This window comes from Mus musculus, chromosome 14 (assembly GCF_000001635.26).
Source record: "Mus musculus strain C57BL/6J chromosome 14, GRCm38.p6 C57BL/6J".
NCBI lineage: Eukaryota > Metazoa > Chordata > Mammalia > Rodentia > Muridae > Mus > Mus musculus.
The window spans coordinates 75,973,459-75,992,718 of NC_000080.6; the positions used below are offsets into that span (position 1 = coordinate 75,973,459).

Below are 19,260 nucleotides of genomic sequence, written 5' to 3' on the forward strand. Positions count from 1 at the left end.
CTGTGTAGACCAGAGTGGCCTTGAACTCAGAGATTCACCTGCCTATGCCTCCAGAGTATCGGGATTAAAAGCCTGAGTCACCACTGTCTGATGAAAACGAGATCCTCTTGAAAGCAGAAGAAAATGCCACTGTGCTTGCTAATTCTACCTTCAGTTTACAAATGAAGAAACTGAGGCTTAGCAAGGAGCAAGCCACTTCAAGGCACAGCAAATAACAAGAACTCTGAAGTCAACTTCAAAGTCCACTCTCTACTTCAATACACACTCTCCCTACCTACAATCTCTCTTTCCCTTTAAAAAGTAGAAAGCTGTTTCTTACATCTACTCCACTTTTGAAACAGTATCAGCAAGACAATTAGAAGTAAAACAGTCCACCTAAAATTCTTTTTAAGAGCACTGGAAAAAATAATGTCCATGCATGAGTAGAAGACACATTTGTCAACTTGACAGAATCTAAAGTAATTTGGGAGATGGGCTTCTGGCTCTACCTGCAAAGAATTATTTTCATTATATTGAGGTGAGGAGAACTGCCCACCGTGGGTGGCACCACTTCCTGGCCAGGATCCTGGACTGTGCAAATGTAGAAGAAATGTAATGGAACAGCACCATGCTTTATCCTTCTCTGCTTCTTGATTGTGGATGTGATGCTACCAGTTGCTTCAAGCTTTTGTTATCTTCCTCACCACAGTATGCACACTGAACTAAAATAACTGAATAAAATAAACTCTTCCTCCTTGAAATTGATTTCTTGTTGAGAGTATTTTGCCACACTGATAGGAAAAGAAACTAAGCTACTGTGAATAGGCCAATACATTTCAAGCTGCCACTATTTGAAAGGAGTAACTCTTCCCTTATTAGGGCAGCCAGTGAAGGGAAGGAGAGGTGTAAAGAGATCTGATGCCATAGCATATGACTATCACTTTGGGGCTTAATGGCTACGTGTGACAATGATAAGGAGTCTGGCAACTTATCTATCTATCTATTCATTTTCTCTCTTTCTTTCTGAATTAAACAGAAAAAAAATCATGATTTTTTTCAAATATTCTAAAGAAAATTACTAAGACAAATATAAAAATTAATGCAATAGACTTAGGCAATTTATATGACAGCTTCCAAGTACAACATGTAGAAATAATAACACAATCCATTTTGAAACAAACAAAACTTGAGAAAGAAAAAACAATTATTTTTCATGTTCTAATAAAGACCAAATTAGATCAAAGCTCATAATTAACAAAAACATACATATTAAAAACTGGATTTTAACACCAGGAAATAAAGGAAATAAAAACAGTTAAGTATGAGGAAAGAAAAAAGAGCTGCATGTCAGTCAATTGTTCAACAAAGTATCTACAGTGCACAGACAGCTTGGAAAATAAACATTTACAACAAGCTATAATTCTGTTTGCAGTGCAAAAGAGACGTGTGTGTGTGTGTGTTTGTGACTATCTAATATAGGCACAAAGAAGAAACAGGTCTAATGTATAGACTTAAGTGCTCCAGACTGGATGTCAAGTTATAATTTTATGGCTCTTACAAAGTAATGGAAGCTATAGTAGGCATTCTCTGAAGATAATAGTCAATAAAAATAATCCTTTCCAGGGCTGGACATACAGTTCAGTAGGAATAGAACCAAAGCATTAGAATCCAAGTTCAAATCTCCAGGACTCAGGTAAAAAGCCACACCTAGCAGCATGCATCTGTAAAGCCAGGGATGGCAAGGCAGAGACACCTACCCCTTTGAACTGGCTAGCTCCTGTTTAGTGAGAGGCTGGCCATGTCTTAAAAAACTAAGCACAGATATAAGGAGGATACCTAGTGATGACCTTTGGTCTCTACATCCACACATATATTGCTCCACCTCCACGTGCACACACATGAGCATGCGCACACACAGTTCTACACAGGTATCTACGTATTTCTAACCACATATACAGTCCTCCCACCCCCCACACTCAGATAAGAACCCCTTTGTCTGTCCTTGCTTGCGTATGGCTGGTCTCAAGAAGTGCAGTTAAGTCGGTAAGCAGTTAAAGGCACTTACCACGAAGCATGAAGACTCAAGTTTCATACCTAGAACCACATGGTGAAAGAACTCAAATCTTGCAAGCTGTCCTCAAAGACACACCCACCCACACACTAAACAAACAAACGTAAAGCAAGGAAAAAAATAAGATTGGAGTCTATCCATTTTCCTAAGAAATTCTTGCTTCCCAAAGGGCCTGGACTAGAAAAAAAAATCAATTTAGTATGAATTTAGAAAATAATTATTTACTAAACAAAATAATTTACTGAATCCTCCCAGAGCATTTCTCCCTATTTTAGTTTTAAATTTTTAAACTTCAGAAAAACACTGAAGATAATATATAATAAACACTTATGTGCCCCAAACCTGAACTGGACTAAATTTAACACACTCTACTCATGATGCAATTTAAATACAATTTTCCAGGAAGATGACTATCAAGTCAAAGAACAACTGCTGTGTTCGACTCCACAAATTCTTGGGACACTATGATAATAGGATAATTAGCCACCAAATCCCCCTGAGTTTTGAATAAAAATGGAAGGGGAATTACGATAAATAATCTGTAGCCACAAACAAAGGGGGGGGGACAAAAAGGAAGAAGGGGCTGTAGGGACCGGTTCCTTCTTGAATTGGACTGGCCCTGTGACTAGAAGTGGCTAATCAACTGCAAACCCTACCTACCTATGATGCTAAATACAGATGTTGGGCTAGATACCACATGTTGAGAGAGTACTGCAGTGCACGAAGGAGGACCAAAGTACCCCTGCAACACTGACCCAGTCATCAGTGAGGCAAGTCAGAAGCAGTCGACTCACAGCTGGGTGCAGATGTGTGACCCTCTCACTGATAACAGCTGTGAAAAAGCTGCCCAGCCTGACGGATACCTACACACTGTGGGAACACTGCATCAGTATTTTAAGCTCCATTTTGGGGTGGTTTCTTACCCAGCAATAAACTGCTAAACAGTGAGACAACTGGTAATGTTCCCAAGAGCCTCTCTGAAGGAAAGAACTTTGATGGAGACTGGAATTCTCCAGTACTGACTATGAAATAAACTACCTGTGCTGTGAGGGATACAGTAAATCAGCTCAGACACTTAGAAACACAAAATGCACAGCAGATAGAATTTAAACATCACTGGATATGTTTAATATCTGACTAGACACAATTTAAAAAATCATCATTCAGTGAGCTAGAACATGGAAAAATAAATTTTGCAGAGTATAAAGCATGGAGGGGAAAGCAAACAAACAAACACCAAAATAGAGATGCAGAAGATATAATCAAACAGCTGAGCATCTGCTCAAAGCATTTGTTCAGTCAGGATTTCAGAGGGGGGAAGAAAAGGACAGAGGAGAGGCAATACTTAAAGGGATATCTGAAAATATCCTATGATTGAAGAAAAACAGCAATCACTAGGTACAAAGTTCAGTAAATCCTAGAATTGAAAGGAGTAACCTAATCACAAAATATACCCTGAGACTGTAAAATAGCAAAGAGAAAGCTCAAAAGCCTTCTTTTTAAAAAAATGCATTCTATGTCAAGAGTGTCCATGTGTGAACTATAGCCCAAAGTATAACTCTTCCCTAACTTGGTATGTTATCACAGCCACAGAAGAGTAACTAATACAAATGCCAATCACAATATTTAAATACCTTATGATTCTACCTATACAAAACTCCCCAAATAGATTATACAGTACAGATAGTAGCAGTAGAGACTCAAGCGGGATCAACGGGTAACTGCTAATTATATTAAAGTGATCCAAAATGGAATGTTGTGATAGGTGTATGGCACTGTAAATATACTAAATCTAGTAAGCTGTACCCTGTGAAATGTGAATTATAATTCAACAAAACTACAATATAAAAAAGTAACAATGCAAATATACCTTTTTCTTTATAAGACCTCTAAGTAATGTCAAACTTACTTATCAATGTGATTGGATTATGAAAAACAGAGAAATTCAAAACCAGGAAGCTTTCACTCTAGAACTAATTATCCCTACATATTACTCTTTGGAATGGCTCAGAGAAGAGAAATCCCCAAGGGATAAGGACCCTGGACTAAAGTAATTACTATGAGGTGATGGAACCTGGATTTGCTTTCACATAATCCAGACAAGGCAGATATGAAAGAGGCAAATCATTAACAACTAGCCATTTATTATTAGTATGTGAAGGTTGTTATGAGGATTAATAAATGTTCTCTGTATTATATATTCATTTTCTATGTAAAAAGAAAAATATAACCATATGTAGCAAGCTTACAAAATATTAATAGTATTATGAAATCAGTTTTACAAAGTTTCTACAAAAATAATATAGCCAATGATTTTTAAATAAATCTGGTTGGGTGAACAGCTTACACAACACTGCAGGAACCACCAAAACAAAGCAGAGTTCTCTAAAACGAATGCTTACCACTTATGTATGGCCTGATTTGATTTAAAGCTGATAGAATGTGATTCATTCATTCATTCTTTCTTTCTTTCTTTCTTTCTTTCTTTCTTTCTTTCTTTCTTTCTTTCTTTCTTTCTTTCTTTCTTTCTCCCTTCCTTCCCCCTTCTTCCCTCCCCCTTCCTTCCCCCTTCCCCTCCCTTCCCTTCCCTCCCTCCCTCCCTCCCTCCGTCTCTCTCTCTCTCTCTCTCTCTCTTTCTTTCTTTCTGGTTTTCTGAGACAGGGTTTCTCTGTGTAGCCCTGGCTGTCTTGGAACGCACTCTGTAGACCAGGCTGGCCTCGAACTCAGAAATCCGCCTGCCTCTGCCTCCCAAGTGCTGGGATTAAAGGCGTGCGCCACCACACCCGGCTCTAGAATGTGATTCCTACTACTTATAAAATAACCAACAACATTAAACAGTAGTCAATCAGACACTATATCAATATACCAACTCAAGTTAGCTCCAATGAAGGCTAGTCATTTTCACAGCTCTAAGGACCTAAACTGAGTTATAATACTTAAAGCTATTACTTCCACTAATGATTAACTATGAATAATTACCATAAATATAAACACTTTTACAAAGGTATTTAAAGCAATTTTAGAGTCACATATATTCCAGAGCTACTGTAAATGAGGTACCGTGCACTGCCTGAATAAAAGCCAAGATATAATCCTGTAAAACAGACCATCAGAATGAACAAAGACTTTGCCCACAAATGTCAGAAACATTCCTCAATCTTCAGAAGAAAGAAAATGTACCCATTGTACAGGATGATATCCGTAGCCGTGTGACGGGTAACTTCCAAAGTCAACACTGGGTTGCTCTGTTGGAAGAAAGTGAGGAGTGTCTGAGGAACCAAGTGCTAACTGTTATTTCTCTCTTTCCCCAAACCTTTACTTCTCAGGATTTGGAGCTGTTGGCAGCACAGCATCCTAATTAGATACGTCCTAATCTGTGAAGTACCAATTTACTACATTCCCCATGGGAACTCAGTCTTTTCCTGAGCACCATTTTTCTTATCAGAAGAGGGAAAGCAGGAGGCAGAGCAGCTGGTCTCACTGTGTATGACTTCTAGCCCTACACTTCGCACTCCATCTGTCCTGCTCCAAGTTCCTCACGCCCTTTCCACCCCTTATAAATGCCACGTTCGAGTGCAAGAGGCTTTCCATGCTGGTGTGAAGCACTTACCTGAGGGCCAGCAGCTCCTGGAAACCTTCTCACTCAACCAGTATAATTCTGTTGTTTTAGTGGGGTTTTTGTTTGTTTTGTTTTGATTTTTCCTCTTTTGCTTCCACTAAACTCCTTCCCTTCCTCTTCATTATCTACATTCAATCCATTGGAAACAGAAACCATGCTTCTTCAGAAAACTTAGTATTCAGTGATAGCCATGTCCTTTTATCCACACCCCTTTTATTCTTCTTCCACAAATGGCCAGTCTAACCTCAAAACTAGTCACCTTCTGGAATACCAACTCCCAGGCATTCATGTAGAGTCTCCATATTCTCCAGCTTTCTGAAATAACAACTTCAAAGCTACAGAATCTACTGGAGTATAATTCACTCGAAAAGGTCTTTATAAGGGGGAAATATTCCATGTGCAAAATACCTCATTAACTTAAAAAAATGTTACTTGGTAGAAACGACTTCAAGAATAAAAAAACTCATGAAAAATAATTCAATTGAATTACCTGCATCACTGATTCAACTGACATTCGCTTCCCACAAATACTTTCACTTGCTTCTAAGTCATGCCAGACTTAAAATTAAAAGTTAAGTTAGAGAAAAAAATTAATTGGAGCCCCAAATTAAATGATAAATTTATCAACCTATGTGTCTCAATGAGCTAACTCCTATGGTATTTATTTAAAAAGAAAAGGAGAATATATGTTGCTAGTACAATTCTCTGGTCTGCTGTAACACACGTGTTTCTGAAGCTTGGTATTTTTTTAATACTGTACTATTTCTAAACAACACATGTATCCATGTAAAACCTATGCTCGAAAATGTAAAAAGTAATGTAGAAGGGAGATGAAGTTGCTGAGGATATGTAGAGTATTAGTATAGATCTATAAGGTAAAAGTCAAAGGAGGAATTAGATGTGGTGGCACACACCTTTAACCCAGCATTTGGGAGGCAGAGGCGGGTAGATCTCTGTGGATTTGAGGCCAGCCTTGGTATCAAGCCAGTTAAGGCTATATACCGAGATTCTGTCTCAACAACAACAGAAACACATCTAAGTAGTACTGGTCAGATGGCTTAGCCAGGAAAGCACTCACCACCTATGACCTAAGCTCCATCCCAAAGACCCACATGGAGCCAACTGGCTCTCTTGCTTCTGACTCCTCCAAACCCCCATGCAATACACTTGAGAAAGGAGAGGGCGGTGAGAGGAGGAGAGAGAAGAGAAAAGGGGGGAAGAGGGGAGGAAGAAAGGGAGAAGAAGGGAAGAAGAGGGAGAGGGTGAAGGAAAAGGGAAGGGAGAGGGAGACAACCAGCCAAAGCATGCATACATGCATACATATATACATACTCTAAGATTATTCTAAAAGTATTGTTTCACTTTTCTGAATAAAGAGGTACAGTCTTGAACTGATCCCTCCAGCAGCAAGCTGAGAGATCTCTGAAAGGGAGGTGACTGTGGGGAAACACTGGGAGAGGACTGAGGAAGAGGAACAGAACGAAGTCAATGAAGAGACTAGCCTAGAAAGCCAGTGCTAGCTGAATCTCCTATAGACTGTTGCTTAATTCACCTGCAGAACTCTGGAAGGCAGCATAGGACACTCCGTCAGAGTATCCCAACTACTGGTTAAGGGAATAACCACTTATTCCCACTAAGTCTTCTCAGGTTAGATTGACAGGGTATCCACAGAGTTAAGAGCTAGTAGTCTGGCACTCTGTCCATCCCTTTCTGTGAGAAAACTAGCCAGCAGAAGAAACAGCTCTCAGGCAGAGACAGAGAAGCCACAATGTAGAAGCTAACTCTAGGTACACAGAAATATTAGAGCCAAGGAACGTTCATGGGTGTGCACAGACGTCCTTTATGACAGTCCCAAGCCACAGGCGTCTGCCTATTTGTACATGCAAGAAACATCAGTGTTCACCAAGACACATCAGGAAAGTGATGAAAACTGCTCTAAACCATGCTTTCTTTTGTTAAGCAGTAGAGGTATTCATCTGAATAAATGGCCAAATTACGGTATGTAACAAGTTATATAGTAAGGAAAAAAATCTACTACATCACCACAGGTATTAAATTCTACAGTCATATGTAGGATACTGAGCTGTAAACAACCCTGCGTGGAGAAGGTTTTTCTCTATGAAGAGAGACAACCATTCTTTCATCCCTAAGAGGTTTTTAAGAAAGGCTCCTCAGAAGGAAGGATGGGGGAAGCAAACCAGAGTGACTCTGCTGGAACAGTGAGTGAGTGTCTGTAAGAAAGAATCTAAACACGGACACACATAGAGTGCTTTTAAAACAGGCATCAGCACAGACCTCAGCGGCGCAATTCTCTTCAAACACAGCAGTCTTTCAGTATATGCTGGCTCACCATCAACATTTCTCCCTGGCCAGGCCACAGCTCTCTACTCCTACTACTTGGTAGGGAAATACAAGACTATGGTTTCATTTCAGGACCTTAAAGTGCTTTTTGAATGATTTTGTATAATGGAATACAAAATGATGAAAGGAATTTATGCTAAACTTAAACTTAGTAAAATTGGTCTCTGTCTTCTTTTGATAATTATCTTTCATATTCCAAGTAATAAACTAATATTATAACTGAAGTTTGCATATAAGTTACAAACAATGCCCACCCCACCCCCCCAGATACATTTGAAGCGCTCTCTATTCATACTCTATGCACTGTCCTCTGCTTCTTCAATCTTGGTCATGTCCAAACATAACTGTTATTAACTTTACTCTGACAAACGAAAAATAACCCAATATTCAATAAACAACTTATCCCCTAGCAGTGTCTCAAATGCGATCCCAGGCCCTTGGACTTGCCCTAGAAATGATTTTCTACTCTCACACATTCTGTCACAGAAATTCTTCAGCCTGTAGAAAGACCATGCCACCATAGCAGTAAGAATGACTTAATGAACTGCATCTCCCCAGTGATGTTATGCAATACAAACAATGCTTACTTGGGACAGAGTTGTATCAAAATACAGAAAACACAATGAACATTAAAAATTAAAGAAGCCATTGAAATTTGAGCATTAACAGCTCCCACTAACTATACCTACGAAAACATTTGGGGATTTTATGCTATCTTTGTACCTATCACAAAGGTCTATGGTTGTGTATTCTTTTGAAAAAGGAATCCATACAGAGGTGTGTACCGAGAAACTTAAGGGTGGAATGATATACTGAACTCCTAACATCACCCTGCCAGGTGAAAGGGCAGAGGCTGTGCTACACCTGAATAACACTAACTATACCTGGTCTGCTTAAATGAAAAGAAAGACATGATTGTTCTCAGGGAGGCTTTAAAAAAAAACCACAGGGGCTGGGAGAGGTGGCTGTTCTTCCAGAGGACCTGGGGTTAATCCCTAGCACCCACCTGGGAGCGCACAACAACCGTCATTCAGGTTCCCGAGGGTCTGAAGCTCTTCTCAGGCTTCCTCCAGCACTGTACACAGACTGTGCACAAACACACACAGGCAAAACACCCATATGCATGAAGTAGAATTAAAATGAAAAGGTAAAAAACAACTGTAAAAACAGAAATGTTAATTAATTCTGTCAATGGCTTAGTTTCAAAACCTCAAAGAAATAACTTACATAATAAAACCAGTTAAAGAAATAACTTACATAATGAAAGCAGTTTTTCCCCATGCTGACTTGGTTTGTAAAGTTGCTACGTTATCCCTAAGAACTTGGGTATACAAGAGTCTAAACAAAGAAGCAACTTCATGAACTGGAAGCAACAGGAGACTCTAAGGAGAAAAGAGAAGCATCTCTGTCTCGCCTGCCATTCTCCCTGGGTGTGACAAATTGTCTAAGTTCTTCACAATTGTTTTTACCAAACTGGAAATAGCCAGGTTTGGCCAAAGGTAGGTAGGTACCAAAGTATTCAAGAACAGGTAAATATGGGGCTGGAGAGATGACTCAGCACTTGTTCTTACAGAAGAAACAAGTTTCATTCCTCCAATATGGGCACAACTATCTGTAACTCCAGCTCTGGGGAGTCTAATGTCTCTGGCCTCCATGGGAACCAGCACTCATGTATATATACCCACATGCAAGCAACCCCCCCCCTCCCACCTCATACACAGACACAACCCCCCACACCTATACATAATAAAAATAAATCTTTAAAAAAAAAGAATAGGTAAGCACAACATACAATAAAAGTAAAAATATGTTAATGCTTTTTGGCTTTAATAAAAACTATATCAAGGACATACAGAATCCCTGACCTAGAGATCCATAATGAAATTACTAATTTAACAGAAATCATACCCAATAAAAACGCTAATTCAAAAAGCATTAAGTTCCCAGCTAATTCCAGTTCCAGAGGATCTAATGTCCTCTTCTGGCCTCCTCCAGCAACACACACACATGCTGCACAGAGATACACGAAGGCAGAAGATCCATACACATAAAATAAATCAATTTTTTTCTGTAACTGGGAAAATTAAAACAGGCCAGAAATTATAGATGGAGCCTTTTGAGGCACAATATCCTAAATGTTAAGAGACTCACAATGAAAACATTGTCAGTATGATCATGACAATACAGATGATGAAGAGGAGGCTACACTACCAAATTACAAAAATGCATGGGTGTCACGGCTGAACAGAATGCAAGCATCTTCCACACTACTGAGTTTCATAGTTTCACTGCAAACACTGGGCTGATAAGCTTGTCACTGATGCAACTTGTATCACAAATCTATCAAAACTACAGGGCTTTTTTTAATTCTAAAGAAAAACCAAACAAACAAACAAACACAAACCCCCAGAAGATAAACTAATCTTGTGGATGTATACTGCACACTTTCTAAAGCAGCTCTATTATCTAAGTACTTCCATCATTGCTAGAAATATAGAGGACACTGCTTAACTCAGCTCCACTTAATTCAGCTCCAAAGCTGTACTGGGTTTCTCCAGTTAAACTGTAAGGACATGCAGAGAAGCGCAATGAGCCACGCTCACACAGCAACTGCAGAGCAAGAGTTCCCTCTGGAGAAGCAGCTGTGAGGCTAGCTAGGAGGAGGAAAAACAGGAACCAGTGCACCTAAAATCCTCTAGCTCCTTGAAAACAAAAATTGTATTTACAAGACATGACAACTGGAAGAGGCTATAAACTGGTCTCTACACTTTCCTAAAGGTTTTAAACAACTGCAGCATAAAAACTGAGGGCTGCCCACACTTGCCTGGGAAGCAGAGCATCAGAGATGATCTCCTGCAGTAGGTGGGAACAAAAGCAGAGTGAGAGGCTTTGAAACACCCAGTCCTAGAAGGGATGTCTCCATCCAATCCCACACTTCAGGTTGTGGGGTGGGGATGGAGGACAGACACCAAGGAAGCAAGGCCTTCCAGATACAGCAGGACTGGTGAATATAGGAACTTTCAGAGACGGTGACCGCATGCATCGCATGCACAAGTCTAAACCAGATGGAGTCCCACTGTTGAGTGGAAGCGGACACAAGCTCACATCCCTAACCCAGAAACTCTCTCCAACTGACAATCATTCACAAGGGAACACTTAGTTTTCTCCAATGGAGTCTTGCTGTGTATACAAACCTCACTCACGGGTTTTTGTATATCCATGCTAGCAGCAGATGGTCACTATAAAACAAACTGAATGGTATTTTTGGAGATATTTTAATGCTTTGTCAAACTTTTCTCCCCCTTACTAGTCTCTGGCTTATATATAACGCTTTTCAATTCAATCTGTGCTTTTATGAGTTTTCCAGGTGCAGTATATGTGGTTTTTGTTAATGTTTTCTTTTTCTGCTTGTTTTGTTCTATTCTGGGTTTGTTTTTTGTTTGTTTTTTGTTTTGTTTTTGCCTGTTTTCTAAAGAATGAGAGAGAAAGAAAACATGGAGTTGATTGGGTGGGGAGGACCTGGAAGACAATGTGGGAGGGGAACCATAAGATTATATTGCATGGAAAAAAATCTATTTTCATTAAAAAAATAACAACTAGAGTAAATCATGAAGCCACATAAAGCAGCTCCCTGTTTCTGAACACATCCTTGAATGTGAGCTGCACAGACACTCCTTTTAGTCTCTTCCAACCAATGAATGAAGAAACATTTCTACTGTTGGGCTCAGTGTCCCAGGAGACAGAGTTTAGGCAGTTGGCAGTAAATCCATAGCAGACACTGAGGCCAACCACAAACCTGGAGGCAGCTCAGAACTATACACAACCCTGAACCCTGATCTCCATCCACTGTGCCCTCCTCACACGTGTTGAGACTGCCACGACTGGAAAGGAGTCAGCAGAGGAAGAAGGTGGCACACTGTACTTCCCTCCTGCGGAAGCCTCCTCACTCAATCACCACGGAAACAAGAAAGCCCAACTCAGTTGCTAAGGTAGACAGAGCTTGGAGATAGATGACTGAGAATCGACATGCAGGAAGAAAAGATGTGAGGAGCAGAGGAAAGCCTGAGTGGTGTGTGTTATTGACACAGGCCTGGTGATGCTAGGGGCCATTAGACCCTTAGGCTTAGAAAAGATCCTTGCCTTAGAAAAATGGCAACCCCTATCCTCACCAGAATATGGTTGAGAGAGATGGCAAAGCCTTCCTCTGATCTGTGTGCAGATGTTAATATTGTGCACAGAAAATGTTCACCACAGCCCACTACTCCCCACACACTTATGACCAGAATATTGTTTCTTTATGGAGACTGCATGAGCCTATCAAGATTAGCCAAGCCTGCTTCTCAATTCAGCTGTACTATAAACCTCACCACCTTGTTCGGCTGTATGAATTAACCCTGCCTCTCCAGCCATGGACACGGGTATTTGTAACAACATTTCTGCTAACTTCTTCAAAGCTTGATGGCTAATCAATCAGCTGAGTGAGTTAGGTGAGCTCCTAGATTGGTAAAAGACCCCAACAAAAAGTAAGATGGGTTTTTTTATTAAAAAATTTCTAAACAGTCTCCTGGCCATGTCACCCCACTTCTGGGATCACAGACACACATCATCATGCCTGACGTTTTTTACAGGGCACTGAGATCTGAACTCAGGCCCTCATGGTTGGGAAGCACTTTACCAAAAGAACCATCTCTTCACAGGGAGTCTGTTTTTAAAAGATATTTCAACAAAAGCAAGTAAGAGAGGCCAATCAGACAACAGCCAAGAAAGAGCTTTACTTTTTCCCCTGCATGATGCAGCCACAGAGGGCCCTCCCTATAGGGTTTTGGAGAGAATTACAGTACGTGGTGGAAAGGCAAGTCATTCCTCAGGAGAAATATAACAAATACTTAAAGAAAACTGACTGACTACAGATCATGTCCAGTTTAAAAGTACACCCAGTACTCTTAACAGCAACCTCAAATGCTGAAACAGGAACGCAACTGCTGGAAGACTGCCCTGAACGCTGCACTACGCACGAAGGAGCAATACCTCAATTAATGTAACCAGAGGCCTGCTGATTAAAGGACACTAAATTAGCACTCCCCAGAACTGGGTCTAAAGATCCCTAAGGGAGCCTCAAAATCTTCTGGGCATCCAAAAGGCCCAGACAACTTTTATTAAAACGTGCAATTGCCTTTTGCTGCCCTGATTCGTGCAACGATGGCAGGAAAGGCAAGGTGGAAGAAACTGGTGTTGTCACCAAAAATCAAGGCAGTGGCACCAAACCCCACCAGGGTTTTCTTCATTACCTCATACTACAGGATTCTGGTTTTTTAAAGTTTGGTCTCACTTCATAATGCCTCCCCTCAAGTAAACATCCTTTAACATTTTGTAAAGTCAAATGCAAGGCACAAAGCATTTCTGCTGCTACTGGGTAATGTGGTTGCTTTAGCAGACTGCACGGGGTGACTAAGCTTCCAGTAGGAATGGCTTTTTTTTTTTTTTTTTCAATGAAAATCATTGTTAACTTGAGGGAAAAAAGTCAACTGACATAAACTAGTTATTTAGACTCAAGTTATTTGGGCAATATGTTTTTTTCAAACTTGAATGAAAAACATTCATCCTTTCAAAGAAAACACCTCAACTGAACTTAACAAACAAGTAGATTTTCTAGAATTATGAGTTTGAAAAACTTGGCCCAGTGCCTTGGCTTTCTATACTAAAATTCTTCGAAGATCAACAGCCCTGCTAGTGAGCACAAGCATCCTCATAAACCTCAGTAAGGAGGTGGCACTGAGCACAACTGCTGTGGTCACGAGTGAGGCTGTTACTTGTTTCCGGTGTTTCTCGCTCTGTAGCCCTGGCTGTCCTGGAACTGGCTATGAAGACCAGACCAACCTTGAGCTCTGTCACAGAGATCCTTCTACCTCTGTTGGGACCACAGGCATGCACCGTAACACCTGGCCTTTAATAAAGGTTTAAGTCTGTCAAAAATTCAAAAAGTTGGGCGAGTAATATGTTATTACCTAGCTTCTGCTAATTTTTTAGGACAAAGCTAAGCAAAATCTCTAGGAGCCCCATCCTAAGGCAATTGGTAATACACATCTATGATAACTTTAGTAAAAGTGGAGGCCATGTTTCAAACCAGTGGAAAAACAATCTAACGAGACTATATTCTGAATGCTAACAGATTCATATGTATATAACCAAGCTGAAATTCAAATCTCTCAAAAATCAGTATCAGATGCTCCACCCCCACAAAGGGGGTAAAATGCAGCAGCTATGTCCCCCATAAGACTCCAAACATCAACTTAAAATGTAAGCCTAAAAATTCCTCAGTGTCAGCTCAAGACTTCAAAAGGTTAATAACTCAGCATCCATAAATATTGTCTTCAAACTTATACATTCTAAATCAAACTGTACTCTACGCCACACTGGGCTGTGATACAGTATTACAGTAAAAGTTTCAGCGTTTGCAAGGCACGTCAAAGCCAAGGACCTCAGCTGCTACTTTACCTGGGGAACAGGTCTTTTAAAATGTTTAAGGAGCTAACCAAGCCTCACCACACATAATGCTGACCTAGGTTGATTAGCAGAGAGAGAGAGGGTGTGTGGTAATAAGCAAAAGCAGGTTGTGGAACAAGAGAAGTTTATATTCGGTCCTGAACCTCAAGTATCTTAAAACAAACTGTTAATTTCTAAAGGAGAAAATCGATCCAGGCAAATCAGTACTAGAAAGCTGTTTCATTTTAAAGTACTGAAAAGTATCTCTACTGTACATGTTTCTTAGCAGGTAATAAAGACTTCACCTCATTCACTCTGACTCTATTCTACTGGGTACTATGAGACCTGAGACCTATCCTCAGCCCAAGAAGTTTAATTATTTGACAAAGTAAGTCATAGAAATCTTACTGCCAGGTGAACCTAAGTAAGGTAAGTGTCTTAGTTACTTTTCTATTATTTTAACAAAACACCCTGACTTATAAACTTATAAAAGAAAACATTTAATTTGGCTTACAATTTCAGAGGGGTAGAGTCTAGGGTTGTGGAACAAAGGCATGTATGCAGGAAGAATTGGGAGCTCACATCTTATTTATTCTGAAAGGAGGAGGCAGAGAGACAAACTAGGGATGTTGAGAATCTTTTGAAACATCAAAAATAGCCCCAATGACAAACTTCCCCCAACAAGGCCACACCTAATCTCTCCCAAACAGTTCCATTAACAGAAGACCAAGTATTCAAATATATGGGCCATTCTTATTGAAACCATGACATTAAGGGTTGAAAATAGCTTATGGTGGAGAAGTGACAAAGTCCTAAGAGGTTGAGTGAGTTAAATGACAGTCACAAATGGGCATGTGTGACTTCTATAAGTGACCAGGTGAGGATGTTGGCCAAGCACGAGAGTACAAGCAATCTAATAACTATATGACCAAGAGAACAAAGAGCTTGAATTAATAGAGAATATGGAATGGAAAAGTGAATGTTTCCCATCCTGAGTCTTAGGTGATTACAAAAAGTCAAGTGTGTGATTTACCGAGACAACAAAAGGCACAGGGTTGGACACTGGGTATGAGACTAGACCTCTGTCCCTGCTGCCACACTGAACCAAGCCTGCCATTGCCTGCTTCTAGTCTTCCCAGCATAGGTCTCTTCTTGAGCAACCGGTGAGCCTTCACACTGCAGGCTGACTTGCTTGATGCATTCCCCTGCTTCTCACTTCCTAAGAACACCCTAAAATCGTCACAAGGACTTCTGAACCCCTTCAAGTCTGTACTACTAACTCTTGCTCACCAGCCTAAGAACCTATTTTAGACTCATCCAATCCTGACCTTCCTGTTATTCCTGAACATGGTAGACTGCTCTCACTCTAACACATTTGGGATTAAATGTTCCCTCTCTGCCCTGAAAGCATCTGGCTGGTTAACAGCAGACTGGTGTTGCTGCCTTCAGCTTCTCTCATGACTGTTTCAGTCTGGCAGCCTTCATGCCACTAAACCCAGTACCACCTCACACATTACCAAGTTCTGCTGCCAGCTTGATATACAATCTTGGCCCCCTCTAGACCACAGCTTCTATGTGCTGACCCTGAGAAAAACAAAATTGTACTTAATGATGCTAATCACTTATTAATCACAGCTGATTCTTTTACCCCAGTTAAGCAAAGGTTTCAGTTCCAGATCCCCACCCCACCCACCTTTGGTTTTTCTACACAGGGTTTCTCTGTGTAGCTCTGGCTGTCCTGGAACTCACTCTGTAGACCAGGCTGGCCTTGAATTCAGAAATCCGCCTGCCTCTGCCTCCCAAGTGCTGGGATTAAAGGCATGTGCCACCACTGCCTGGCTTCACTTTCAGATTCTTAATGCAAAATATCACATAAATGGCCTGATAGTCTTTGCTTCTTTCTGAAACTTCACAAGCCAGACCTCCATCATGTGCCTTGCTCTTAACACTCTTACTTTCAAAGCTCCCTTAACAGATCATTAAACTCTATAAGCACTCTATAAACTCTATAAGTCATAAGCTTTTCCAGCCAAAGTTGCTAACACCTCCACAATTCTCCCAAAAGGAAAAGATGGTCTTGTTCCTCACAGCAATATCCCACTCTCTGGTTCTTCTAGTGTACTTTCTGTTTCTGTGATAACCATCCTGACCAAAAAGCAAGTTAGAGAGGAAAGGGTTTATGAGGCTTACACTCACAACTCTAGTCCATCACTGTGAGAAGTCAGGGAAGAAAACATGGAGACATACTCCTTATTGCTTCTTCCTTCTTGGCTCTGCTCAGTTTGCTTCTTTCTGCAACCACTGACCAGCCCAGGGGTGGCACTGCCCAGTTGACTGAGCCAACACACATCAGACATTAATCAAGAAAATGCCCCATAGTCATGCACAGAAGCCAATCTGATGACAACAACCCCACAACTGAAGTTCCCTCTTGCCAGGTGACTCTAGTTATGTCAGGCTGACAAAAACCAACTAGTATATACTCCTCATCCTGTTTCCCCAGACAACCTGAAGTCTGAGAAATTGTTACTTGTTTACTGTTCATTGAAGTCTCCTCTACCAAGGAGGAGCAAGCACTACTAAGGTTTAAATTTTGCTCATTTAAGTTTCCTAAGCCTAAAAGAGGACATACACAAAGTAGTCAGCAAAATCGACCTGCTGAATTAATGAACTGCTTCCAAGAGATTAAAAAAAATTAAATCAGCAAAGAAGTCCTACTAGTCACCTTTAGTACCTCCTAACTCAGTTTTACCCATCCAGTTGCTCATGCCCCAACCCCCTGGAAACCACTGTAAGCTCTTAGCTGCCAATCCCCTCAGAGCACCAGAGGCTATCAGAATGATCTGCTATCTCTAAACCATGATCCCCCTTTCACCTCCTACCACACCAGCTCAACCTTCCCTCATCTCTAAAGTCCACAACTGAGCTCTGCTTGAACTGGGACTCTTTTGGGTAGATTCGGCAGAGCAGAACGGTAAACAAGCAAAACGAAGAACAGCCAGCAGTAACTCAACATTCAAAACTAAATATTATCTGTTTCCTTTTCTCCTATTCCTCCGATTACTCATCCACTCCAAGGTCCAGTTCCAATCTCAGCACTTCTGAAGAACCTTCAGGCAAAGTACCTGCTCTTTTCTCTCTGTACTGAATGAACCACATTCAAGGACTCACTGTAGCAACTGTTACCACAGATCAGCTGCCCTAGTGGACAGGAATCTGTCCTGCCCTAGCACAGGACCTGCACTAGAAAATCTGTGCAATAGATAAATGAAGACTCTGTCCACAATTGGCAATTATAGCGCAAAAACTTGAGCAAAAGAAGGCTTCGTGGCTGAGGGCAATTTGCCCGAGCATGGCAACCTGACCTTGAATCTGGAACTCATATGGTGGAAACATAGTCAATTCCCACAAGCTCTGATGTGTACACACACACACACACACACACACACACATACACACACACACACACACACAGAGTACATATATTCATGTTTTCGCTTGCCTACACAAACACACAAAATAAATATAATTTAAAACTTAGGGAAAAATACTAAACACCCAAAATGAAGGGTTGGTTATAAAGGGAAAGTACATGAGGCACTTCCAGAGATAGATAAAAGACAGTAGAGATTCCAAAAGCTCCACAAAATATTGAATTGGGAAATGAACCTATTAGAAGTTCATACAGAAATGCGTACGTGGAGGAATTAACCCAAGACAAGCTGAACATTCAATCAGGAACAAATAAATTTGGCTGATAAAATGTTAATGACATGAAGATAGTTTAGATTAAGAGGAAATACTATAAAGCACACTATTAATCCCCTCTAAGTCCATCTCCCACAGACATTAAAAAATGTAAAATTCAAAGACTCAAAGAAAGTCTCTCAAAAACCAAAATTACTTTAACAGAGGGAAAAGTTATTAAAACCGAAACTCTAATATTGAACTTAACATTTTAATTTTTTTTATAAAAGTCTACATTTTATAGACCAGTATATTACTTAAAATAATGTCTAAAATATTTATATTCTAAAACTAACCTATGTATGCGTTTGAGTACATATATGCAGGTGTGTGTTTGGAGGACAGAGGTGAACACAGGTTATCTTCCTCAATTATTTTTCCACCTAATTTGTGTGTATGGTATATGTGTGTGGTTTCCTGTACAGATAACAGGTATATATATGCACATACGTGGAGATATTATCCTTAATCATTCTATACCTTATTTTTTGAAACAGGTCTCTCACCAAACCTGGAGCTCACAGACTAAGCTAAACTGGCTTGCCATCAAGTTCCAAGGACTCACCTGCCTCTGCCTTCCCAGTGGTGGGATTACAGGTCCCAGTCACGGCTGGCTTCTCTATTACAGGGCACAGCCACGGCTGGCTTCTCTGTTGGTTCTGAGGTTTTCATGGCTGTGCTATTTCCCTGCCCCCAAAATAACTTTTTAAAAGAAGCAGGTACATTTCTATGCATGAGGGAAATGCAAAAGAATTCAAAACAATGCCTATCTCATTTAATACATTTCAATATAAAATACAAAGCTACATACAATCTGTAAAATGGCTTGGTGACTCATACTTTGGCAAAACTAGTGACCGATCAAGGCTGGGTTACATCACAGCTATGTAGTTGTTCTTAATCACAGACCTTAGACTCTACTGCACGCTACTACGCTGCCTTTTTTTTTTTTAAGGAAAAACAAATACAAACAAACAAAGGTATATCTGGAACACAAACC

General features: G+C 40.4%; 1 protein-coding gene across 2 annotated transcripts in view; it reads right to left on the minus strand.

Moving 5' to 3' along the window:
• Gtf2f2 (general transcription factor IIF, polypeptide 2) overlaps positions 1–19,260 on the minus strand; it is a 113,938-nt gene that overhangs the window by 76,531 nt on the left and 18,147 nt on the right. Inside the window, exons 1-2 of one of the 2 annotated variants that reach the window (XM_030247985.1) lie at positions 9,288–9,407; positions 9,037–9,188 (exon numbers count right to left, since the gene is read on the minus strand). The exons of the other annotated variant lie outside the window; for it this stretch is intronic. The gene's annotated coding sequence lies outside the window, so the exon portion shown is untranslated. Of the gene's footprint in view, positions 1–9,036; positions 9,189–9,287; positions 9,408–19,260 lie in introns of those variants that run through there. 2 annotated transcript variants of the gene reach the window in all.